Source organism: Phyllostomus hastatus, unplaced genomic scaffold (genome assembly GCF_019186645.2).
Source record: "Phyllostomus hastatus isolate PE091 unplaced genomic scaffold, TTU_PhHast_1.1 phas_scaffold_345, whole genome shotgun sequence".
In the NCBI taxonomy this organism is placed as follows: domain Eukaryota; kingdom Metazoa; phylum Chordata; class Mammalia; order Chiroptera; family Phyllostomidae; genus Phyllostomus; species Phyllostomus hastatus.
In genome coordinates, this window is record NW_025334024.1 from 5233037 (window position 1) to 5260686 (window position 27650).

General features: G+C 45.1%; 1 protein-coding gene across 1 annotated transcript in view; it reads right to left on the reverse strand.

Moving 5' to 3' along the window:
* Nucleotides 1-27650, reverse strand: part of CDH13 (cadherin 13) — a 1008841-nt gene that overhangs the window by 160734 nt on the left and 820457 nt on the right. The gene's annotated exons all lie outside the window — the stretch shown is intronic.

Consider the following 27650-nt stretch of genomic DNA (forward strand, 5'->3'; position numbering starts at 1 on the left):
TCCATGGCTGCCATAACAGCACCTCTAGCTGAGGGGCTTAAAGCAACAGACACTTATTGTCTCACGGGACTTCATTCCTTTTTATGGCCAAATAACATTCCATTGTATGGATATCCCCCATTCTGCTTATCCATTCCTCAATAGAGGGACGTGGGGGTTGCTTCTGCTTTTTGGCTATTAGGAATAATGCTGTTATAAGCATTCATGTGGACATTTTGACACAGACCTATATTTCTTATTTCTTTTGTGTACATACTTAGGAGTGGAATTTCGTGGTCATATTATTTGTCTTTTTAAAAATGTAGGTACACTACATTTCCTTGACAATATTCCCTGGGAAGATGTTATGTAGATTCTCAACAGGATGTGTCGTGACTTGCTCATGATTTGGGAAGCCTCACTGAGGTGGAAAAGGAAGAAAGAGACTTGGTACATTGAGGCTCCCTATGAATCACAGGCACCAAATGCAATCTCCTACATGCAGATAAAGAATCTGAGGGTGCAAGAGTTGCAGCAACTCACAATTCCATAGCTGGTAGGTGGTCAGATCAAGATTTGAGCCTTGGTCTGACCTCGGAGCAGCATAAACCCTCAACCTTACCTGGACTTGGGACTTGGTTCTCAGCCTAAGTCCCAGTTTCTATTCCTCACAAGGTGTCTGGGGCACAGGCTCCCAGAGAACAAGTGCCCCTGAGGGCCTGGTGGGGCCTGCCTGCTCACAGCTGTGCAGTCTCATGTGCCAACGATCAGGCCAAATGTGAGGCTTTAGACTTTGGATGCAAGCTCAAGTGCACCTCCTGCGGTCAGAGACCTGGTGCTTGCGTCTGACCTGTGGAGGGTATGTCCCCAGAGGGAGGGTAATGGCAATGATAGCAAGTTCAGTATAGTGACAATATCTGCTGTCACTTCTGGAGCATCTTCTTTGAGCCAGGCACTTACCCCCCTCATCTGACTCTTCGTGACAACACCACAAGGCCTGTGCCAGTTGTATTCACATTTCACAACTGGGAGATCAAGGGGCTCCGGGCTCGAAGGAGTGTCCTGGGAAAGCTGTGGCTCGGAGCTACTCTGGTGCCCAGAGAGTGGGAGGGAGGTGTTTGGGTACCTCAGTCTCTCACCTAGACCCAGGGGACCCAATTCACTCAAATCTGGGGCAAGATGGTCCAGGCTTCCCAGTCTGACATTCAGCACTGAGGGCTAATTGGGTGGCTACCAAATTAGCATGTATGTGACTGGCATGTAGTAGGTCCTCAATAAATGATTACCAAATGAAAGAGCAAGCTGAACTGACGAAGGACTACAGGGATGAAACAAACTGGTCCTTTTGTCTTTAAATAATCTGCTGTGACAATAAAAAAGGAATTATCTGCACTTAAAAATGTGCAGCCACATTTCCAAACCTTGGAATTCTTTCTGCCTTTGTTTTTTTATTTTAGTTTGTATAGTTTTAAGAATGTTATATGGCTTTTTATTTATATGGTAAATCAGATGAATTATGAAAATTGTGTGCAGCAGGATCCTGAGGCTGCGTCGAGACGGGAAGGGCTGAGGGACACGACTGATTTGGGATGTCTGCCGTGGGGGCGGGAAGGGGACCTGAGAGTGGGAGAAGGTAAGGAAGCCCCTTCCCCTGGTGGCTTCTTCACCTTCTACGAGTTCAATGGTCATCTCCATACTGACCGGTGGTTGACCCGGTACTTTTGCTGAACAAGTGCAAGTCCCGACCCACTACATTCTGACAATGCTGAGCGGAGCCACAGCCACCCGCACTAGGTCCAAGGGTCCAGGCCATTTAAGAAATCAGTATGTTGGCTCCAGTTCATCTACTGGGAGCCATAGAATCAGCGTGTGGACGTACTTCAAGCTCCTCTTCTACCTCTCTGAATCTGGTGATTCAAGGTTCTTTCAGTGTCTAAATCTTTCTTATTCTTTGAATTGCTCAGCAGTTCAGCAATGTGTCACTTCATTGTGCAGTCATAAAAATATTAATGTTATGTGGTGCGAGGCAGCACGCGCACTGCATTCTGTGGATGAAAAATATTGAGTGTGTCAACATGCTCAAGGTCTAAAAAGAGAGCTTTATCATTCAGCCCACAGTCTCTGTAAGTACTGTATACATTTCAATTCTTTATGTGTGAAACTTAATGAGTTTGGATTCTTTGCCTCATTGGTCATAGTAGTAGGAAATAAAACAAGAGGAAAAGGCATAACTTTCCCACATTTAAACTTTAAATGCATCGAATCCTTAAAACAAACCAAACAGAAATGATTACTGAAATTTATAGGAGAAGTGATGAATGATTTGAATTTTCAAAGCATACTTTGGGTCTGCTACAAATTTTTTCCAAATCAAGAATGCCATGTTTGACTATTATATGGGTTTGATAGCTTTTCCTCTGCTCATGTCTTGGGAGAATCCAGAAATAACACAAATTCAATAAAACCGGAATAAAAAAGACCTACTTATCAGCTAGGGTAAGGACAATGATTGTGAAAATAGATAACAGTTATTGATCACCAAAGATATGCTAGGTCTTATGAATTGTCCAGACATTTTCCTGTTTGTCCCTTACTGCATCCTGTGACGTCACACACACCCATTTTCTGGATGAGAACACCGAGGCCCAGAACTGCTACATGACTTCTCCAGGTTATTTCAGGAGGCAGTAACAGAGCCAGGATGTGCACCCAGGCAGAGCGACTGCTTAGCTCTGCAGCCAGCCTGTGCATCCTAGGTGACGAATGAGGGGATCCAGGTGTCAATGTGCTTGGCACCTGCTGGCTCAGGGACCCGAACAGATGGAGTTGAGAGAGTACGTGGGATCCGGACAAGCAGGTTTGGAGGACAAGCGAGGGGCTAATGTAGAGATGAATTAAAACTGAGGAGAAACAAAAAGGCAGGCTGAACTTTATCCCTGCTCCTGTTCCGCAGCAAATTGCCTGTGCTAAATTCTTGTAGCAGATGCCAGCCTCACGTTAGGGAGTCAGAACCAATACTTCTTGATTAACTGGTGGGGTAAAGGCATATGTGCGCCATTACCTTGAAGAGCTAACGTAGGGGCTGCTTTCTCACTGTCAAGATAATTCTTTCCAATTTGCTTAAATTTAGGTTATTAGTCTAATGCAATGTATGATTACTTAGGTGATCAATATCTATTGTTTTAAAGGCCGGAATTTAAATAAAAGGGATAAAAACTGGGACCAGTGTCAAACTAAGAGAAGTGGAAAGAAGACCACGCAAGCCTCCTCCATCATGCAACTGTCAATTTGGCTTTTGTCTACCAGCAAGTCTCCATGTCCCTTCACGTCTGAATCTGTAGGAGCTGCTAGAAAGTGATAATTTTCTGTTTCTTAATTCCCCTTCAGGTAGGCCATTTAGGTTGCTTTCTTGGTAGCAAAATGATATAGTAAATCCATGTGGAGCAAACTGGGAGATGATTTCCATGGGGGAAATATTTTATACTTCTAAATGTTTGGTAATCACACAAAGTGAAGTGGACTATTGTGATGCTCGTGGAAAATGTGTACGTATTAACAGGATATATTTTGTGTGTTTTGTTTTGGTAGATGTAGTTCCCTCATGCTGGCGAAGGATGTAGCTTGTCTGCTTTTGAACATTCAGTATGGGTTGCCAGCCCTTGGACCAGATGGCTGTAAAAAAAAAAAAAAGGGACAGAGGGAATCTTCTGGAATACTAAGCTGGACTTTGTCACTTCCTGCTGAAGTCCCCTGACATTTTTTTCCAGTTATCTCACAAGTTGCTCTTATTTCTCCTCACTGCAGCCATTTAAGAAGGGCAGGGCTCTGCCCTCACTGGACCAAGAGTGCCAAGAGGAAAAGAGTCTGATTTTCTTGGGCTTTGCCCCCACAACCTGGTGTGGTGCTGGGACATGATCAGATCTCAGGAAGTGTTTGCTTAAGTGCCAGAGGACCTCATCTCTTGGGAGTGACACAGTCCAGCCCTGGAGATAAACGTCATCACAGGCAAGCCCTGAGGGCACAGAGGAGGAAGTGGGGGGTTTAGAAGGCAGATGGACAGACAGAAAAGCCTCATGTGGCTCCTCTGCCAACTCTCCAGGTAGTTCTGTGGCCAAGGAGGGGAGTGGAGATGCTGTTCTGCATCCACGATGCAGGACTCGTGCTAATGAAGTCAGTAGTGTGAGTCAGGCCCTTGCATGCGCCCGTTTCCTTTGCTTGGCTTTCTGGCCACTTGATGGAACTTCTCCCCATGCCCAGGTACATTTTAGAAGAAAACACAGGCCACACAGAACGAGCAGTCCGAGTCCAAGAGAGGAAATGCTTTAAAACCACCTGCTCCTGCAAAGAGGTAGAGACAGGCAGAAAGCCAGGTGCCTGGGCCCCTCTGAGCACAGCCCAAGTCCCTGCGAACAGAGAGGGCAGAGTCCTGCTCTCTGGGGAAGAAGAGGATCAGGAATCTCGAGGTTTTTTTTCCCTTTGAATCTGACGAAAATTGGGAATGGGGCTTCTGGAAAAAAAGTAGGACAAAAGTATGTCTGTTTAACATGTTAATTATTTCATTCACCCAAATATCTTTTGAGCATCATTTCCAGAGAAACAATAGCATCAAGTCCATGGCCACCACCCCCAGCAACTTGCCTAAAGTTAGTCTCTGGGGAGGGAGAACACACCACCTTATCAGAGATGGCCCTGCGTGGACTGGCTTCCAGGGACAATCCCTCAGTCAACTGCCACAGCGTGTGCAAGGTGCCGGGGGTCACGGTGGAACTCAGCACAGCTGGTTCCACTTGGCAGAGGTAGGGGGGCCTGGTGGGGCATTTCAGCTGGGGATGAAAGGATGTGTAAGAGTTCCTTAGGGAGCAGAGGGAGGGAAGGGAATACAGGCTGAAGGAGCAGGGTGTGCAAAGGGCGGAGGGCTGGAAAGGGCCTGGTATGTTTGGGGACTAACATTACATTTAGCAGGAATCTAAAGTGCGCAGAAGGAGGGAAAGGAAAAGAGGCTGGAAGAGTGGTGAAGAGTGGTCTGGGACCAGATTATGAAAAATTTGGAGTCAGTGTCCTAGGCAAGACAGAGCCATCAGTAGTTTTAAGCAGGTGAAGGTATTTTAGAAAAGAAGAATGTTCTGCAGGCAGTGGGAGGGTGTGGAATTGGAAGCACAGAGAGGCAGTTATGAGACTCTGCAATGGTGCAGGCAGGAGAGGGAGGGGTACAAAGAGCAGAGAGGCCTTGAAAGAGCAGAGCAGTGTGAATGGCTTTGAGAGCAGGTTATGAGGAGCTTCTTTCTGCAGGAAAGACTGGGTGTGAGGGAGGAGAGGGGGAGGCAGGACCCTCTACAACTGCTTGAAAGACACTTTATTAAAACAGAAATGGTCTCTCTAAGTTTGACAGTTTGCATTGCATTTGCAGAATGCTTGCAGAATGCATTTCTTCCCCTGGTTTCTTTTCAGTCATTTGTGTTTGTTAGCAACTGGGAATTTGTTCATTCTTTGCTGGTGCCCTTAGTTGAGTCCCAAACCCAGCCCCAGGCAGAAATTGACCAGATTTGTTTCTGTTGGGTGAATCACCACCCCCTAAAACAACAAGAAAGCCAAAGCACATTGAACCATATCAGCTAAGTTCAGAACAGGAGAGAAGATTCATCACTGACTTGGTGACATGTGTGAACATTCATTATTCTCAGAAAACCTCACAAATGAAGAGGGGACAAGAAACTATTGGGTTTGGAAATGACATAACAAGACCAGGATCAAGTATCAGAATTTGTCCTGTTTGCTCCTCAGGGAGGAAAAGGAAATTTTCCCTCTACCACTCTCCAGTTCATCTTTATAAGAAATTAATATTTTTAAAGGCCAAACTTGGCTCCATTTTTCATCTTGACAGCTTCTGAAATGCAGATAGATTTTGCATCAGATCAGCTTTTTTCCCTTTTGTTTTGGGGTGAGTTTCATTTTGTTCCACCAGCACCTGTGTGCAGAACAATGAAATGCCTTTGAAATGAGCTGGTGAGGGAAGGGGGATTTCATTAACACACGAAGCTCCGCTAAACAGACAGTTGATAAGCTTCTGCTTGTCTGTGAGCTGGGTTTGGGGACAAGGACACAAGATGTGCAGCCAAAAATCCCTCAGGGTGACGAGCACCCCTCTGTTCAGAACGGGGCACATGGTGGCTTTGGTTGCAGCTGAAGAACACAATTTACAGGGTGATAACGTGTGTCTAGACATTTCTCTCTCTCTCTTCTAAAAAAAAACCATGGATAAACAAGCACATGTTTCTGCTTGGAAATCTTCAAATGTGCCAGCTCTGCCATTTACTAGCTAAGGTTTCTGCAAACCTTCCTACGCCTCACTCTCCCTCTCTGCACCTTGCACACTCAGATATTTCTTGTTAATAGGCATGCTCTGAATTAAAGGGGCACTTGTTAATCACTGATTTGGTGTGTCATGCCTTTATTGGTTCCCCATAATGTGCTGAGCACTGGGAATATAAAGTTAAATTGATGTGACATTTCTTTCAACAGGCTAACAAATTATTTGGGAAGGAGGGGAGTAAGTCAATGTTGTCAGAGAACAGGTGATGAGGGCTGCAGCTGAGGTGGACTGGGCATCAGGAAAGCACACAGCAGGGGCAACCCAGGCTCCCTGGGGCCTGGGCGATGGCCTGGAGTGAGCACAGCCGAACCTGAGTTCTGAAGGACAATCGGGCATTGACTGGACGGTAATTGGGGAAGGAAGCTGTAGGGCATTCTAGGTGAGGGGGTGGGGGGACAAAAACACAGAGCCTAGAATTGCATGACATGAGGGAATGGCAGGTGGTGAGCGCCCCAGAGACTGAGTGCACATGGGGAAGTGGACAGAGGAAAGGTGAGAGATGCAGGCAGGGGAACTGTGAGATGAGTAAGTGTGCATTTTTGTGGGATGGGTTCCTCCCTCCTTTTGAGGTGACGTGTAGCAAACATCAGCCCAGTGAAAAGGTATAAACTAGATTACTGCCACCAAAGCAGGTGGTCGGTGAGTCTGAGGACAGAGTGCTATTACAAAGGGAATTGGGGATCAGGGCTTCGCCCAACCCTCTGCCCTGCCTGATCAGACGAGACTACAGGGCCAATCCCAAGCCTGCCCAAGGGCGTGCTCAGATCCCTGAACTGGATGGGGAAAGTGAAAGAAGAACAAAAGATGGACCTGGGGCGCTGTCTTTGACATGCAGCGATCTTGCTGAACAGTAAATATGACCCAGAGGATGCTCCAGACCCTCACAATCCTTTTGCACCTCTTCCTCCTATGAGAAGAGTGAGTAAGGGGCTGGAAGAGGGGCAGAAGCCCCTGTCTCAGCAGGCCACCGCTGCCCCAAGTGGGAGACATTGTCTGTGCATCAAGACACACGCTGAAGAAGAGGGAGAAGCAGTTTTCCCCTTCCCAACAAAGGGTGGGTGTCAGGGAGCAGCACCCACTTTTCCCTGCACTGTCAGCGGAGGAGCAGGTACTTGGGCTTTGGCGCTTCCTCCAGAAGTGGGAATATCGGGCCAACACATGCCCTTTAAGACATTGAAGCAGGTAGCACCTCCTGCAGTTCAAGTCAAGAGAGGGATGAACTCAATTCCCAGCCTTGTAGAGCTTCTCCTGTCTGCTTTAAGATTCAGCCAACCCTGCGTCTTAAACAACACATAATGGATTTAGTGCAAAAGATACAGAATGAGAACTGGACACCAAAAGAAGAAAAACCAGAAAAGTTACACCTGAAAAAGCAAAGTCATTAAGCCAGAAAAGAATAAATCAACTAAAAGTGGGGAAGAGGGGGGAGAATGCCCAGAGGTCCTCAAGCAGCTGCAAAAAGGGTGAGAAAGGAGGTGAAAATCCATCACCTTCACCCACCACAAAGACTGCATTTCTCAGATGTCTCGCTGCTCATCCTTCCTCGCACGGAGCTCCCGAGCACTCATCCAAGCAGAGAACGGGAGATGGATTAAATGTCAACAAACATCCTCAAGGAGTGGGATCATCTGTGACAAAGAAACCCTCTTGGGAAGGGAAGGGGCTTGGTAATCAGTCCTTCAGAAAAGCTCTACGAGCCAAAAAAAAGAAAAAAAGAAAAAGAAAAGAGAACAATGGAAGATGGATGGAAAGCTCAGGGAAGGCTCTGAGATCAGGGTTGAGATATACATACACACACACACACACTCACACACTCTCTCTCACACACACACACACACACACACAACTTATAAAACTTATAGGACACATATATGAGATATCTATAATATACATATATATTTATATATATGATATATATCTTCCCCAAAGTGATCTTTTCTAGAGGAAACCCACACTTCAGTCAAGAGGATTCCTAAAATATGCATGATTTCCATCCATGTGTGAAATTCAAGCACATTTATCACCAGGAGAGATGGGACAACTGTCACTCTCCACTCCGCCCCACCCCACCCATGGGAACCTGAACTCAGCTTAACCAATGGGTGGTTGTGACACCACAAGGTGAACATTTAAAATCGAATTAACACATTTGCTCACAGTCACTTTTTCTCTTTGAACATCACTTCAGATTCAGTCCATCTCCAAGATAGAAAAATAGAGCTTCAAAAACATGCTGCTCATGCTGCATTTGAAGTGAATGAGTGCACTGCCCATCCCAGAGGTCCACCTGGTCATATGCCTGCCTACATCACCAAAATGAAAACTCGCCACCTCACAATTAGTACTACTGCACACAACCATAATTTAATAGCACTCCCTACACAATAGGGTCTGTTGGGCGACCTGGTCCTTAAGAAAAGGCAGCGACTGGCATATACCACTTCTTGCCCTTCCCTGCAAATCCATCAGCAATTTCTGGACTACGGCAACAACAAGCAGTTTGTTCATTCACTTACTCATTATTTACATACTTTGTGTGCACTTCTGATAGTGAAAGGGGCTTTACAAACCAGTGAATCCAAGCCTCCCACTATTGTGGGAGACACACCAGATGGAAGCAGGGACCGCCAGCCACAAGCTCAGGACAGAATTCATGTTCTCTTTCCTTTTGGCTGCCCCACAGTCTAAACAAATACACAATACTCGGGGCTGTTCATTCTCCCGGTGGAACAGCACTTCCAGTGATGTTTCAGATGCATGTTGGCAGTGTTTGGTATTACTTGTATTGCAGCATGAACACGATTTATTTCTCAACATTCTTTTCCCTTCAAGATCACTTTTGTTGTAAGTCTCTTCTGCCCGGAATAGACAGGCAGAAACACTCCGTGTGCGTTCCAGCGCGTGGGCCTCAGAGAGACTCTTCACCGAGCTGACACTGCGGGAAGATTCCCGGAGAGACGAGGCAACCCGTGCACCCGGGAGACCCGCAGGCCTGTGTATTTTCACGAGCTTCTCACCCATGCAGTGTTATGTATGACTAGCGATTTCATGAAATAGGCGGCTAGAAATTAAACATCAAATACTATGTAGAACCCAAATGTAACTGAGTATTATTCCTGAGCCTGATGCAGTTATTGGTCTCTTATCTACTCTGGGTTATATAAGACAAGAAATTGGTGATGTTTGTCATTTTTATTTTTATTTGTTTTGTTATTCTAGGTTACTAGAGCTAACTCAGAGATGGAAAGAGGTATCCTTACTCCCCGGCAAGGACCCAATGGCTCTCTTCATCTAGTCAAGAATTCCAGTGCCTTTCCAGGTCGGAAGACTCTAGTTGTGAACCATCCTTTCAGCTCCTAGAGCTTCACTGCCGTCAGAGCTGCCCCATACAACAAAGGACTAGACCTTTTACAAGGTGAAGGTTCTCGATGCAGTTTTACCTTGCTAGTTTGAGGTCAAGGCTATGAATAATACCACAGTGATAAACATATGTCATACATCTGGCAAACCCACAGAATGTACAACGCCAGAATGAGCTGTAATAGTAATGGAAACTATGGACTTTGAATGGTTATGACCTGTCAATGTAGGTCTGTCAACTGTAAAAACCACACCAGTCCGTGGGGCATGTTGATAGTGGAGGAGGCTATGAGTGTGTGAGGGCAGGGGCCACATGGGAAATCTGTACCTTCCCCCCAGTTTTGCTGTGGACTTTAAACTGCTCTAAAAAAGTCTTAATTAAAAAATAATGAGTAAGAAAAAGATTGTGGAAGGCATCTGGGCACCACTGTGAGCTCTCCAGGGGCCTGACTGTATTCTCTGGACACAGATTTCCCAGAATCCTGTTCTCTAGGATCCTGGCTCTGCAGCACTATAACTTGCCTGGATTCCAATGTGTGGCTTTATCCATGTTTATTATTCATCTCCTATCCCTTGGTTACTTGAATCCCATCTCAGCTTGGTGCTCCTCCTTCAAATAGTTAGTCAGAACCTAAGCAATGGTCATTGAGCTGCTAAGCAGTGTCATAGTTGATGACACCATCACAGAGGTCATCAGGGACTATTTACTTGGCACATACTATGAACTAATAAGAAATTTAGCTCTGTAATATCTTAAATTTTATCATCACCTTGTATATCAGGAGTTATCACCACTTTACAAATGAGAAAATGGAGGTTCGATGAGGTCAAACAACTTAGCATATCACTGTAGAAAATAAATGAATTTAAACATGTAAGGTGCTTAGAATAGTACCAATAGCCTTGCAAACAATACCTGCTAGCTCCTTGTAGATTTTCTTCTTATACTATGTTGCTCCTGATTTAAATATTGAGCCCCCACAGAGGGGAAGGGAAACAACTTTTGGAGCACCCCTCCAAGTATCTTTTGAAGTGTGAGAGACAAACTTGAATGAGTTTTTTCAAGGGAAGAAAAGAATAGTCAATCAAAACAGGTCTATTTATCTAGGTATTACAAAAAGTTCGGGAGGAGACAAATAAAAGAAACAGACTCTTAAAAGCCATAGCAAGAGTTTGTAGGTGATTGTATGTCATAGCTGTTCTATTTTGCTGCACGTGCCTTTCCCCTTCTGGGTTCATCTGCTCAACCCTCCGCCCTGGAGGGGGCGGCCTTACGAAACAGGAATCCTTGCTGCAGGGGTGTAGCTTCCTGGGCCAGAGGTGGACATACCCCAAGGAAACCAACTCATAATTAAGGTTAACACATCATAGCAATCTTTTGGGAATTCAGAATTGAGACTCTGAGACACTAGGTTGGTAGCAACACAGAAAGATGTCGGCACAGGAAAAGCAGCCGAGTCACGTCGCTGGCAGAGCGTGCAGGAGGAAGGACCAGGAACTCCTGCTGCTGAGGTCCCTGGAGCCATACCCAGTCCCCCACTACCTGCGGCCTGGTGGTCAGCCCTTCCCTGGAGATCTGAGAGGCCACTCAATGTGTTTATCTTCTGAGTTGGTGGATTGGGCTTCTATTCCCACCAAACAAATGATATTTACTGAAACCCATGGTCAACCTGGCCAATTTATATTATGATAAGACTGGACTGTATAATTCTGCTTTCACTTCTCAGTGCACATTAAAGAGAAATTGCTGCATATTCACTGGGTAGACGCTGTCAGGCTTGGAGGCCATGAGGGAACTGAGAGAAGGTGGATTGTGCTCAGTGGAGACTCAGGTGGTGTGATGATGCTTCTCCATTGAGTGCCCTTTTGCAGCAGCAATGCAACCCTTAACACTGTGGCTCTAGGGTGCAGAACTCGGAACTATGGAAAAGAGTAATTGGGAAGACTTCAGCTCAGTTAGACACTCAAGTCTAAGCTCCATGAGGGAAGGGACTTTATCTTGTCCTTGACTTTGCTCAGCACTTCACCCAGGGACTAGCACAGAGTAACCACTCTCAATATGTATTCTGTATAAATAATTAAGGGGGCAGCAGGCTCCATTCAAAGGAGCTGGGGTGTTGTAGGAAATTGAGTGGATAAAGTTTTCATGAGCTCAAAACCCTTGCAAATCTGAATGTTTTTACTGTCATTATTTTACTGTCATTATGAAATGTAATAAACAATGTGTCCTCCACTATCTGAGTAACCAATGTGAACACTGGTCAGTTGTCTGATCTGATATAATCTTTTCCTTTTATTTTAAAAAATGAATTCCCAATCAGAGAATTTGGGAAGGCACAAAAAACTAAGCTTCAGGAAGATGCTGCAGCCCTGCCTGGGTGGTCCAGTTGGTTGGAGCATCATCCTATACACCTAAAGGTTGCAGGTTCGATCCCTAGTCAGGGCGCTTTAGGGAGGTAACCGATTGATGCTTCTCTCACATTGATGTTTCTCTCTCTCTCTCCCCCTTCCACCCTGTCTAAAATCAAAATAGAAAACAAAACCAAAACAAAACATATCCTCAGGTGAGGATTAAAAAAAACCCTCAATAAGTAAAAGTAAAGATGCTGTAGGTTCAACTAACTCCTTGGCTTTAAAAGCTTGTTCTTTGTGATGGGGAAAAAGTTGCTAATTCACTCTGTGCTTCTTATCTGGAAAATGGTTATAATATCTCAGAGTTTTGGCTTTTTAAAATAAAGATGAAATAAAATAACATACGTAAGGACATTAGCATAGTGACTGGCTTATAATAATAACTCAACAACATTATTATCAGCTATCATCTGCCACGGAATTGCTTCATTAACTTTTTGGAATGAAATGTTTGCATTTATCTCTCTTCACCCTGTCTTCCTAGGTCCACACAATGCTTTTGATCAAAACAGCTCATTTAAAACAAACAAGCACACTCTCCTTTTAGCTTCTTCCATGAGCTCCTGGAGAGACGCCTGCTGCTCTGCAGCCACCAGCATGACTTATTTATGAGATCCTGACCCCACGAGGGAGGCAGGCGTGTGGTCCTTCACACCCGGATGCAGGCCCTTCTGATCTGCTACTGTAGACACAGCAGACCTGACGTGTCTACAGACACTGGACTTCGGACACCAGAACGTGGAGCATGACCGCAGATCCCATTTTCTCATGTATCCACGTGGCTTTCATTTAAAGATGTACCCTTTCCCCAGAGTGAGTTCTCTGTTGCCCTCTTTAAATCATAACAAGGGCCCACATCACTCACTTTAAGCACGAGGTATTTCAACAAAGTTTAAACGATGCCAACTAAATTTACTCAGATACCAACACTCAGATAAAGGCAATTTGGATTTGGAAAAAGATATGTTTTACTTGCATTCATAAATGTTACATGCAGGCTCAGATTACTCTCTGACTGGATGAGGATTTAAAATGTAAATTATTTAAAGTGCTCAAGACCTGTGGTCCACATTCCTTCTTCTAAGTCAGTGAAATGCACACTGTACATCCATTATTCATGCTCCAGGCGCCCATGACACACACATTGCCTCTGCCAAAGGCAGAGCCAATCAGAAAAAAAGGTGGTTGCATACAACAGACAAATGTAGATACTTTTAAATCTGTCTATATTTTGCCTCACACTCTGTTTTTGTCTCCGGCAGACATTTGTGGCCATTGGCAGGCTCTTTGAAAGCTTGGAGTGGCTCTGCACTTGCTGCTGGCAGCTCGCACATCCAGATTTAATTTTATAACCTGTGACCTATGACCTTCCAACATTCCACTAGACAATGTGGGTTCACCCTGAAATCTTAAGAACTTGCAGGAAGCAAATGCGATGGTTCCAAACACTAGTCCCTTCAACAGAAGGTGATTTATTATGCCCAAGAAGGATTCTTGTTGCTGTAGAAACACTCATCTGAATCAGAAGAAACAATGCTGCAGTCTGCGAGAACACTTGGGGGCATCCATTTTTATACAATGCTGTTCGGTCATTGAGTGCCCAGTGCTGAGTATCCCCCAGGGCCTGGGGTACAGCCAACCGAGGGGACCCTGCTTGTAGGGTGACAGATAGATCTACAGCCTCTCACTCCAGATAGCTGAACCGATTCCTATTTTATATGGTTTTATATTGAAGACTCTGTCACTCAAAGTGATCAGAGCATGTGCCCCAAGGGCCTCTCTCATCACTTTGAGTCTCAAGTGGCAGGTGAAGTCTGGTATTGGGTGCTGCTGGGGTCAGACTGAAAGTCGAGACCAAAGGTACTAACAAAGTAATAGTACAACCTAAGGCAAGGTCACACCCCTGCCACCCCTCGCCTGCTGAGACAGTTTCCTAGTGCCTCCCAGACTGAACTCCTGGGTCAGTGTGAGGGTGCTGTGCTGCCCTGGGAGCCCAAATGGCAAACTTTCCAATGTGTCCATTTGCATAAAGGCACGGACAGGCCATGCAGACAGCTTTGTTTGCTTCAACACGAAACACTCTTGTAAACAATAATGCAGGGGTGGGCAAAAGTAGGTTTACAGTTATAATACAAATAAATAATACAGTAGGAGCAATACAAGAATAAACTCTGTGATTTGCATACTCACAGCTGTAAACTTAGTTTTGCCCGCCCTGTACAGTCAGAGCCACTTTGGGATGGAGTTGCAGCTGCGGCGCCAGAGGAGCTGCCCTGCACGTCCTGACCCTTTGTAACATCACAACAGGGCAACTTGGCCTTCGTACTGGGCCTGTGCCACCTTGTGTCCCAAACACTGTTTGCCAAGATAACAGAAAGGCAGTTACTGTGACCAGTGGACTGATGAGTACGGGACTGAAAATTAAAAACATTATTTAGAATTAACATCGCTTTGTTATCTTACCTGCACCAATAAAAATGCCCTCCTTCTATTGACATAATCTTCGGCCTTGGCATCTGCATAAACACCCCTCACCTTTGTCTCCTAATCAGAACCTTCCTTGGGCTTCTGCTGTGTTTAAAACAAAGAGCACACGTTCTTTTTAGCTTCTGCCCAAATAACAGTATTCTTATTGATCTCAGAAAAGCACTTGCTGTGTCTCACTGTGAAAGGCCTTTTATTTTTAGGTTGCCACTGTGTAATCTAACACGGTGCTAGTGATTGAGTTTCTTCTGATTCAGATGAGTGTTTCTGGCATCGTGATTGCCAGCTATTGTGGAAAACTGTGAGCAGGGCAGTGCGGGGTAGGAATGGGCGGTCACCACCCAAGAGCCACCCAGAGACTTCCTTTGCTGTAAAGGTCCCTGGCATCAGCTGGAACTGTGCATATCTGCCTATTTATTACTCAAGTGTGCAGGGAGGTGTGGGGTGCCCCATACAAGCATGCCCCTCTACTAGTCAAGTTAATGAGGTCGGGGCCAATGTTGATTCTAAGTGGTTTTCTTGATGTGGAAATATTTCCTGTTGCTTTCCATGTCCCTTGATTTGTCAGAAATACTCGAAGTGAGAGAAGGAGAAGAGTGTGAGGATGAACAACTTAAGCTCTGGGTTCAAATGTGGAGGAGTCACTGAGTGGCTGTGTGATTTACAGTGAGTTATGTGGCCCCTCCAAGCTTCCATTTCAGCATCTTGATTGGGCTGGTTGAATCCTACATGGAAAGATGCACGTAAAGTGATTTACATCCTGCTTGGCACATAGCAGATGCTCAATAAATGTCTCTTTATGGTGATGGTGATAACTGAGGTGGGTTTCTTCATCTCCAGGTATATCTCTTCTCCAGGATCTGCTTCCTCCTCTCCTTTCCTTACACTAACTCTGTGGACCCTCCCTTAGCATTTAAATGCATGTGTAAGCATGCTCAGGGCTGGCTTATTGTAAAGCCTATGAAGTCTTTATCATAACAACAACAATTGACAATAACAATTTATCTGACTCAATGCCAGACCCAAATCATCTCTAAACCCCTCCTAATATTTAACTACTTTTTCCTGCAGATTACTTCACCATTTATTTATTTTTTATTAACGTATAGTTGGCATACGATATGATATTAATTTCAGGTGTTTACAATGCTTAACTTTGAATACACTGCTGCTGGCAGGAAAAAAAAAGAAAAATGGAGACTTTTGTAAATTGCCTACATACTTTTCTTATTAAGTCTCTTTGAAATTACACTGAACATTAATATGGTTCACATGGTTGAATTACTGAGGGCAGCAGGGAGAACGATGAAAACCTTTCAGGTGCTAATCTTGCTTCCCCAGGCCACAGCTTTGCCTGTCTCTGGTAAGCCAAGTTTCCAAAATTATTTTGTATTGAAGAACCACAAAAATATGATATAAACAGAATAGACAATCCTTGCATGGATATTTTATGTAAAGTACTTGGAATTGCGACGTATTTTACTTTCTGGGGTTGGGAGGTGAGAGGACACGCATTACCCAACCTGCTGTGTTCTGTTTTAACACCTGAGACAGCAGCACCTGTGCGAATGGACTTTGGAAAGCATCCCTGAAGCAGATTGCTTTTCCCAAAAACTCGGAAAGGTTTCACGCAGCCTTCGGCTTATTTTCCCCACCTATGCTAAGCATCTAACATCATGTTTGAACTGTATATCTGGAAATCACTCTTCTAAAAGCACACGTGATTCAGCCAACTACCAGTGCTCACATAAATCTTTGGCTTTTTCAGTGAACAGGGGATCAGAGAGATCAGCACTTTTAAATCTAAGCACTACTGGCGTTTGAAATCCATACGAAAAGGTGTCTGCTACAAGAGTGCTTCTCAAATTTTAATGTACGTAGGAATCGCCTGGGTAGGGGATGCTGTTAAAATGCAGATTGCCATTCAGTGGGTCTGGGGCAGGCAGGGGCAGGCAGGGGCTGAGACAGAGAATTTCTGTCAAACTTCCAGGTGCTCTCCCCCCTGCTGGGCCATCCACTGCCCTTTGCGCAGCAAAGCTCTCAGATACCTGTGGGTCTGCCTGAGGTTACCGCTGCACAGACCTCAGTCTCCACACACATCGCAGGGCCACTTGTCACCGTACTGCAGTCAGTGCCCCCCTCCTTCAGCCTGCCCGATTGTTCTGGAGGTGAAGGGTTGGAGTGGCACTCTCTGAATACAAGATGGCTCAGCAGGGCCTGCACTGGGAGATCTTTACGGGCCCTTTCATCGGAGACTCCCTGGCCTGCAAAGCCCTGGTTAGTGCCCCCTTCCTTCAGAGCTAGTTCGACATCTTTCTTTTCTACATTCCCATTGCTCATCCTTGCCTCCATCACTATTAATCCCTCCTCCAATGGCTCCATGAAATTTCTTCTTGTCTTAGCTCTTCAGTTCCATTTCTGTTTGGCTTGCTGTTCCCAGCCTGTAGGTCTTCTTGTCTCCAGGGACAAAGTAATTCACAGGCTTGGGTTTAGCTTTTTGACTCTCCTTGTTTTTCTTTGCCACCTTTCACTGCTGCTTTTCTTCTCCATCTAAGACTTTCACCTTGTATTTCTAGACCCAGGTTTAGAAAGATTTGGAAAGCAAGATTCAACTAGGAGTGGCACCATTGCACTGAGAGCTAAACCATAAGCCCCTACCATGATCACATGCATGGACTGAACGATTCTCTCCCTAGGTGTTCATTAAGGAAATGGGCAGAGCATGGGAAAAGCTATCTGTATGAGAATATCCACTCAGAAATGTTTACAGTAGCCAAAACAAATTTTCTAAAAGAAACTCTTGGTTAAATAAATGATGGTGCATCAAAATGGAAACTTCTATGTTGGCATTAAACATTTGTGCTTTAATGTCTACTGATGAGGTTAAAATGCTCATAAAATTTAAGTGAAAGACTATAGTGAAGACAACGATGCATGCATCAAAATTCTAATGTTATTAAAGATGGACAGCAAAGAACTAATGAGAAACATACTTGCTAATAGTAACAGTTTTCTTTCTGGATGATGGTATTATAGATAAATTCCTTTTTTAAAGATTTTATTCATTTATTTTTAGAGAGGGAAGGGAGGGAGAAAGAGAGAGAGAGAGATACATCAATGTGTGGTTGCTGGGGGCTGTGGCCTGCAACCCAGGCATGTGCCCTGACTGGGAGATAAATTCTTTTTATAACCTTTGTGTTTCCTGTGTTTTCTACAACAAAACTGCATTCCTTTATTTCAAAAAATCTTCAGTATATAACAGTTGACTTTATGAATTTAGATATTAGATCTCACTCACAGGTAGTTTTAACTATTTGAATATTAGGACAGCTTAGAACTCACATTAGAGTTTCCATGGTATACCGTGAAATGCTAAATTGAATATCTGTAATAAATGCTCCCTCAGCAAAAAATGTTTACACACAATCATAGGCTTCTAGGGAAGGAACTGGGTTGAGATCTGTTTCCATCTTTCCCCTGAATATAGTAATCTCTTCTGCCATGTTCCAACATTCTTTCTCTAGTGACAAGTTCATTTAAGATGCAGTTCCTCAACTTGTAGCAAACTACTTTGACTATTTTGGGCATAATTACAATAATTAGGCAGCTTCTTAGAGTAATGTGACTTTCTTCTCACTGCAAAGAAAGTAATTTGCACTTTCGGTGTGAGTCTCTTTTGCCTCTCTGTTCTGCAGCACCAACATTTTGCATTTCTCCTATTAGTTAAGGCCTGACTAGGGGGCCCAGGGCTGCGCCAGGATGATGTCTTGGGGAAGGGAAGGGTTTAGCATGTGAACAGTGAGCAATTAGTACGTCCCTCACTGTAACTGACAGTTACAGGAGTCCCTGGACTGGCTAGGACACTGACTTTTCCTTGACCACATGTCTTACACATTTCCTGGTGAGATAAAGGCAGTTGTGCCCTTCTCCATGATGGAGTGTCCCCAGGGCCAAGGAAATGTGCCCAGCTGGGTCCCATGAGCTCCCTTCTAGATCACACTCTGTGTACCCAGAACCCCAGAATTCCCAATCCAAATGGCAGATAGATCTAGGGGACACTCAGCTCTCCTTGGATGATGTCATATCGTTTATATCATAGTAGAGAGTGGTGGAGTTGTCAAATTATTTTATTAGTATTTTCCTGGAATTAATAAATTTATTACCTTTCCAACCAACCAACCAACCAACCACTTCCCCATTAATTCTGTCACACATAGAACCTGTCCGTCTGTAACCCTGCCCATCCACCCACCCACCTATCTGCCCATTCCATCCATCTACCCCTTCACCTAGCCTATCCATCCACCACCTATATGTCCACTTTTTCAACTAACAGTAAGTAACAATGTGCCAGAAACTACATTAATCACTGGTGTGGGGGGCACTAATGAAGATGCCATGGCCCCTGATTCCATGTCCTCCTGGCCAGTAGGTGAGATGGGTATACAAATTGATAATGATGCTGCAAAGTGATAGAAAATGGACAAAAGGAGAGATGATTTGATTCACCAAGGGAAGAGAGGGATCAGAAAAGGGTCCCCGGGTGACACATCTTAGAGAATGACAATACAGAGTGTTGTCACTATGTAGTTCTTTTTTTTATTAAGGTTCTTCCTTAATAAAAGGAGAGAACTTTGCTTTAAAGAATAAAATGAGAATGTTTTGCCAGGTAGAGAGGAGAAGGATGGAAGTCCAGGCTGAGCATGGAGACACGAGGTGGGTGTGTAGAGAGCACCAAGTGTGTGCACTGACACGTGGACGAAATGGGGCTGGGGAGGCAGTAAGGAGGCTGGTTGTAAAGGTCCCGTAACTCGTATCTAACAGCATATCCTATGGTCCAAAAAACATGTTTGTTTGATTGTCTGAAAGCAAGATTGTAACATGCTGGGATTTGCGGGGAAACACTAAGGGAAACATGAAGCATGGAGGGGAGTGGGAGATGACAAGGGGGCGTATCAGAGATGTTCTCCTAGGGCAGAATACACAGGACTTGGTAGGGAAGGGGGAGGCAGAAATTTGAGGCAACTCAGAGATTTCTCACTTAGGAGGTTGGATTTCCCATCAGTGGTCATGAAAAATCCTGGATGTGAAATAGGGTAAGTATGGTAGCTTCCAACTCATTTACTTTTCGTTTATTTAAGAGATGTGTATTCAAAGTCCACTGTGTTTCAGCTACAAAGGATACGATGGTGGACAAGATGGACACGGTCCTGCCCGCACAGAACTTGCAGGAAACATTGCTATGCCTCCCTCAGAAGGACTGACATCTTCCCCTTCCTTTTGGTCCAGCGGCCGGAATTCCCAGGAATGGCTCCCCAGGCCAGGGTGCAGACATGGGCCAACTCCTCCATTAAGAGCAGAACTTGCCTTCTGATTAACTGTTCAGCAATTGACCTCCTATAAATCAGTTGTCTCTCTGTCATTAAAACACTGCCGACAGCAGTGTTCAATCACCTAATGTCACTGATGGCTCCCCACTGCATATTATTGTAAAACCGTACCACTCCTTCCACAAGGATGAAGACATCAAAATAGATGCTCGGAGACTTCACTGAGAGCACTGACACCTTCCGTCTGCACCCCCTGGATGGAAGGGGCTCCTTTAGGGGACACAATGTTTCTAGATCTTTCCGACTTTAAATTCCTGCTGGACAGCTGACCAAGAGACGTGATAGGCATTCTTGTCTGTCTCGGTCAAACACTTGGAGCTGTGACGATGTTGAAGTGCCAATGTGCGAGGCTGCTGTATAGAATGCGTTTCCTGTGCTCAAAGGCTGTGAATCCCAAACAGTCAGAGCAACAAGCTCTGACCCCTCCCCTGGAAGGCAACGGTGCCTCCCACCCTGGGCAGCTGGTGCTACTCAGTGTTTTCTGCTTAGTCAGCTAAGTCTCCTTCTTGTACAGACAGCCCAGATCACATCAGCAAGCTAGCAGGAAAGACAGACAGACACCCAGTTAAAACTAACCCTGTTCTAACCCTGAGACCCTCTCGGGGCTCTCTCTTTCCCCTCGGTGCACCAACAGTTACAAATGCTCTGATTACGGGAACAAGCTCTTGTATCACCCCTGCTCCCACGTCTCCTCTAAAGGATTGTAGAGAGTGACTCTTTCTTTTGTTGACAAGTTTTGCTTTGTCTTTTTCTTATTGGAAATTCAAAGTGGTAGCAATTTCACTAACTTGATTTCTCAGACTGTGCAGATTTTTTTTTTTGAATGTGGACAAACGTGATGTGAGAAATGAAGCTGTGGTGGTCACAGTGTTCTGGGAGGGGTGGTGCTCCATGCTGGAATATTGTCACTAGCCAGACTGGGGAACCCCAGAAAGGGACACTCGAGGGTGCGGCTGGCAGAGCAGATGGTGGTCTGCAGCCAGTGGAGGGGTGTCTGGGGGTTCATATCATTCCACTATGTTCCCCATGATGCAGGCTGCTCAGCTTGCACACAACTTAATCCACTCAAAAGAGTGGCATGATACTTGCCTCTGAAATTCCTTTCCTTTCACCTACAGCCAGACGGGTGCCTTGCACAAAGAAAGGAAGAAAGATGGGGTAAGGCAGCGATGGGCAACCTGGAAAGGGGAGCTATTCCTGGGGACTGACTTTCAGGTCCTCCCATGAGCTCTCCAAGGTGAGGCCCAAGGACTCCATCACAGCATGTCTGCATGCTTCCTGCCAAGGCAACGTCCCCAAGGCTTAGACAGCACAGTTAATGACATGTGAACAGAGGTTAAGCTTGGCTTTCACTGTGTCACAGGTCACCCGGCCTCTTCTTGTCCCTCCAAGCTTTTAGAGTGGCTCTTGATCTGCCTGCGTGCTGACAAGCACTTAACCAGACAGGAAAAAAAAATTATGCAGATGGTGGGAAAAAAACCCCACACTTCTTTCTCAGTTTTCTTAAGGAGAATATGACACACGAGGAGACAAATAAAATATGCAAATGGAAATGCTGTCGAAGTGTTTTGTTACTCTTGCCTATGTTGCTACGGGGACGGTAGTAAAACCTTGGAATGAAAGGGCTTCTGGGACAGAAACCAGGTGGTGGGTGGGACATGAGCAGTCAGGGTGCGGGGAGGTGGGAATGCAGAGTAGGGGGGCTGGAAATAGTACTGACAAGGGGGGAAAAGGCTGCCTTCCAGGGTCTGGTGAAAACTCAGGAAGGAAATAAGCTATTTCCCCAATTGAATGCCTCCAAAATGCCTCAAAAACTCATCTTGTGGCCTTCAGTCACCCGATATTCTCCCTAAAAGAACTTGTTCTCCCAGGGTCTCCAGGTTTTAGAAAATGGCATGACCTTTCGCCCTGTTAGCAAGATAAGACCTGAGGGTCATCTTTGACCCTGTGTCTCTTGATCTTCCTACATCTACCTTAGGGCCCCTCACCCTCAGCACTGTTGATTTAGGGCCAGGAAAATCTGCAGGTGGGGGAGGGGCCATCCTGTACATTGCAGGATACTTAGCAGCATCCCTGGTTTTTACCTATTAAATGCCAGTAGTACAACTCACCGCTCCAAACCTCCCCACCAGCTGCAACCACAAAAGTTTCCGGACCTTAATGGATGTTCCCTGGGGGGCACATGTATCCCTGCTTAAGGACCACAGATCTAAAACAAATGCCATTAAGTCCTGCTTAGCTTATCTCCTCAAATCTCCTAAATCTGCCTACCTCTCCCCACCCTGCAACCGTCACTGGGTTTAAGTGATCGTTATCTCTCACCTGTACACCTGCTTCAGCCAATCTTCTCACCCCGCTCCTGCCTCCCTCAGTCCACTCTCCAGGCAGCAGCCCAGCTGATGACTCCAGAATCAGCTCTGCCCACATTGTCTCCATGTCTCAAACCCGTGAAAGCTTTCCTGTGCTCTGAGGATATGGATGAAGATTCCTAAGAGAGCCTGAAAGGATCTGGCCATGGCCTGCTGTCTGCTTGTCTCCTACCATTCTCCTCCACCCATTAGCTCCTGATGCCCCAGGAAAGCTCCTCTGTGCCCCGCACCCCCTTGTACCCACCTCTTTCATACTCCTTCACCTGCTCGGTCTGTTGGATCAGGACTCCAAAGTGTTCTCCACAGTCCCAGGCTCCCCAGATCCTCTTGTATCAAGGCTCTCAACTAAATACTCTCAATGCAACATGTGTCTTTCCTTTCTAAGCTTTTAGCACAGGTCATAACTTCACATTTATCTGTGCCATCATTTGATTAGAGTTTACTTCTCTCACTAGACTCCAAGGTTCATGAGTGGCAGGGGCTCTGTGAGTTATCATGAACGACCATATCCTTAGGGTCTAGCACAGTGCCTGACACATAAACCTTTGCTGAAGGGATGGGTCACATGGAGATGGTCTTATGAATTACAATTCAAGCCAACAGTGGTCCTTGGACTTGAAGACAAGGCTTTTAAGGAACAGAAGAATGCCCTCCATTCCCTGTTGTAGTTCATTCACTCATTTCTTCATCACACTAGCCTTTCCTGAAGACCCACTATGGGCCAGATGCACACTGGCACTGTGGATATTGCCGACAAGACAGACCGGGCCATGGCATTGCAGTGTTCTCTGCCTAGCGGTGTAGATGTACATCAACCAAGTAATGACTGCCATTACAGTCCCAGTGTGGACTGCAAAAGGGGCGCTGCTGATATGCAGATGGCTGGTGTGCTCTCTGAGCCCAGGGGAAGAGAGCCATCCCGACTTGTCCCCTCTCCCCATGCCACTGTGTCTTCTCAGACTCAACTACACAGGAAGTAGGAGTTAGACTTCTTTGAGCAAAGACTGGGAGCATACCATAAAACATTCGTTAACTCGGATGTCATCAATTTGTAGAAATGGCACCATTCCCAAGATGTTATTTGGCAGTTATATTGCATTCCCTAAACAGATTTCCCTAAGGTTGTTTTCAGAATGCCTTGAACCCAGAGAAATAAAGAACAATAGCTTTTTACCTTATTTGATTAAAAAAAATTAGTGGCATAGCCAACAGATGAGTAACTGGTACAACTGGAAATAAAGCTTTAAATTAGTTTAAGTCAGTTGAGCCATTATCTGTGGCTACTTGCTGCCTACAGATTCTGTGTTAGGTGCTGGGGATGCCAAGATTCTGGGGATACTAAGGTCAGGAAAATAAGGGGAGGTTGAGGAAGCTGCAGAAGGAGGCAATACTTGAATTGGGTCTTGAAGTAGGAGTTACGCTGGCAAACAAAGGAGGGAACCACCGGACAGGAATATTTATAAATGGGAAGGTAGCAGGAAGAGGAACGGTAAGTCTGAGGATGACATAAGGGGTATGGTGAGGCCTGAGCTTGGGGCAGGCTGTGGGCAGGGTAAAGGCCGTGCCCAGGGAGCAGCCTTCTCCCTGGGTGGACATTTGCAGATAATGAGGCTTCCTAAAGCACGAGAAAGATGGGACCAGATCTCGAATCTTCCTCTAGTGGCCCCATGAAATGAGGCTGGTTACAGCATAAATTAATTCATCTTCCCTAGGGGAGGGAAACATAATTTGTAAGCATCTAATTTAGTGTGTCCAGAAAAAAATATCTTTTTTTCTTCCTCACAGACATCAGAAATCCTTAAAATACTCCAACTGTTACTGTGAAGTCTTCTTAGCACTGAGCATGTTAAAATGTGCTTAAAAGTTTTCCACATCTTCCCAGCCAGGGTCATCTGGCTTTAACATTGAACAACTTAGAAGAAGGGCTGAGATGCTGAAGGACTAATTAAGTCCCGACTGGGCTTCTGACATGGGTTTCTCACAGTGAGTCCGTGAGTTATTTTCAAGTAACTCCCTGAGGAAGGTGAACAGAATAAAGGCTTCATCATTAAGTATCTTTCCAGTAAATGGAGTCTCCTATTCAGTTTAAAGAGAGTCCTATCAGCTAAGAGGATTACTAATCATACTTATACATTTCTCTTTCTTAATATCTGTAAATAATGGCCCGTGAGGGGGAGAAGGGCTAATATATATTGAGCCCATACTATGGCCAGGCATTATCAAAGGCATTTTATATCCTTTAATCCAAGTAGAAACCCTTTGAACAATTGTTGAAACTTATTTTGCAGATGAGGAAACAAAGACAGTGAAGGGTTAAATCCATTGCCCAAGACCACACAAGTAGTTTCTAGCAGAGCAGGGATCTGAACCCAAGTTCAAACACAGAGTACAATAGGGATTAAAATGCAGGCATCAGGAGTCCTATAGCCTGGGCTAGAGGACTTTATCATTCAGTACCATGTGATGCTGGGTTCACTATTCAGCCTCAAAGCTGGAGCTTCCTCATCTGGAATGCAGGATCATAATCGTCCCTACCTCAGAGACATTGTGATGAATCAGCTCACATTCAACTAAAGGATGTGCGCCATGCACTTTGTGCTGAGCCTGACACCTAGAAGTCGCTTGGAGCAGTTGACTTCCTTTACTGCAGTGGTGGCTGAGAGGTCTCTGTGTTAATCCAGGAGAGCTCCAACTCCGCTCCCAACAGCCAGATACTAAGAGACAAAGCTGTTTCCTCCTTTGGCTCTTCTGCCTCTGGCCACATCCAATGATGGGATGGTTCTGAAATCATGGTCTTGCCCATTGAGGCAACTTCATGTCCATTTTATCTTTGCTTAGGTCTGGGTTTTTGTACCTTGGTACTCTTGATACTTGGAGCTGAAAAATTCTTTGTTGAAGGGGCTGTCCTGTGCAGTTTTGGGTGGTAAGCAGCATCCCTGGCTTCTACTCACTGGATTCCTTTAGCACCCAGAACTGTGACAACCAAAATGCCTGCAGACATTGCCAAATTGACTCCAGGGGGCACAATTGCTCGCACTTAACATCCACTGGCTTAGGTGAAAAGTAACAGTGATTATGAAACCGAAGACCAAGCTAGAGGTTTCTAAAATTCAAAGAGGGAGCTCTCCCGTTCTCTAATAGTTCACAGCACTTGCTAAATAGAGATGAATGCTCATTAGGGAACCAAGGCAGGGCAATCCACAAATTACCATAGCCAGTTAGTTCATCAAACTCCTGCTACCAATCTACAATGTTTTGTAGATTGTTAATTTCCCATTAAAGGAGCCATGTCATGCATTCTATCGTTTGGCTCCATAAGGTGGAGTGAAAGCATGAGCACTCGGTAAGTTTCCTTTTTACATTTTTAATGAGAACTGACAGCTATGTTCACTCACTCAACATTTACTGAGTGCCTGCTAGATGAAATGTCACATATTAAGTCTCTAACAGCATCAGGAAAAGATTGAAGTCTTTTATGCAGGCCAAATGGCCTCATGGAAGGAATATTAATTAATTAATTTGACCTGTAGTTACTGAAATCCGAGCCACATGCTAGGCTCTTGCTAGAATGTGCTGAAAGGAATGGGTATTGTTCCTGCGCTCTTGGAGCTTCGAGTGCAGCAGTGGCTCTCCAAGCAGGGTCCTTGGGCCAGCAGTATCAATGTCACCTGGTGAGACAGAGGGAATTGTGTCCCTCCTGCCAAAAGATATGTTGAAGTCTTAACTCCCAGTGCTTCAGTGACTTTAATTGGAAACAGGGTCTTTATAGAGGAAATGTAAGATAAAACGAGGTCATTAGAGTGGGCCCTGATCCACTGTGACTGGGGTCCTTATGAAAAGGGGAAATTGGAACACAGGGGACAGATAATCACAGAGGGAAGTCTATGTGAAGACAGGGGACTGGAATGATGCATAGACCCAAGCCAAGGAACACCAGAGTCTGCTGGAAACCACAAGAAATGAGAAGAGGCAAGAAAGGATTCTCCCCCATAGCTGTCAGAGAGACTACAACCCTGACAATACCTTGGTTTCAGACTTCTAGCCTCCAGAACTATAAGAGAATAAATTTCTGTTGTTTTAAAGCCACCTAGTTTTGGGTACTTTGATTTGGCAGCTCTAAAAACTAATACACCTGGGAACTTGGTAGAAATGCAAATTCTTGCTCCATCCCCGCCCCAGATTTACTGAGTCAGACACGGTGCTGTATATTATACACACGGTCTTCCAGCAATCTGTGTCTTAACCATCCCCCACCCCGGGGATGCTGATGTCTGCTGGAGTGTGAGAACCACTGATACAGAGCAGTGGTTTTCAACCCTGGCTGCATATTAGATTTACTTGGGTAGCCTTAAAACAAAAACAAAAATAAAAAGAGTATTTTAGAGATTCTGATAGGAATTCCAATAGGATGATTCTAATGTGCTACCAAGGCTAGGAGCAGCTGGTCTAGAGCAATGTCTCTCAGTGTTGGTATGCGTAGTTCATCAGGAATGGCATTACCTGGAGGTCCTGTGAAAATGCATATTCTGATTCAGTAAGGGTAATGTGGGGCCCGACACTCTACATTTCTAATATGATCTGGGGTGATGCCATGTTGGTCCATGTCCTACACATTGAGAAGCAAGGGTCATGTAGTATTAATACTAAAATTAATGGTAAAAATAACTAATTTTTATTGAGTATCTTCCAAATGCCAGCCACTGTGCTGGGGAATGGGATACAATAGCTGATGAGACGGACACGGCCTCTGCCTTGTGGGGCCTGCACGTTGTCCAGCGTTTAGGTATTCCCATCAGAAAGGACCTTACTGTATGGGGGAAAATACCTGACAAGGTAGAGCTGAGTCATGTATTAGGCAGAACAATACTAACTGCTGTAACAGGTAAGCTACAATTTCTCGACACTTAACAAGCAAACATTACTTTGTTCTGGTTGCTCAGTGTCATGGGGAGTTTTTGGGACCCAGGTCCTTCCATCTTGGGCTATGATGTCTTTTGGCCCCTGGAGTGCTCTCAATTTAGCTGGTGGATGGGGAAAGAGGGTAAGGAGGCCTAGGTGTGGTCTAATGACTTCTACCAAATTCCCCTGCCTCAGTTGCAGGGCCCTGCCTAACTGCAAGGAATGCTGGGAAACTAAGTCTAATGCTACAGCCAAAGGAAAAGGAGATGGGCGTGGTAAACACATTGTGTCTACCACTTGTCTTAAAAGATGAGCCAGGTCAGTTAGATGAAGAAAGGGAAGGAGTGATAAGACTGACAGGTACCAACAATAGATGGTAAAGGATCA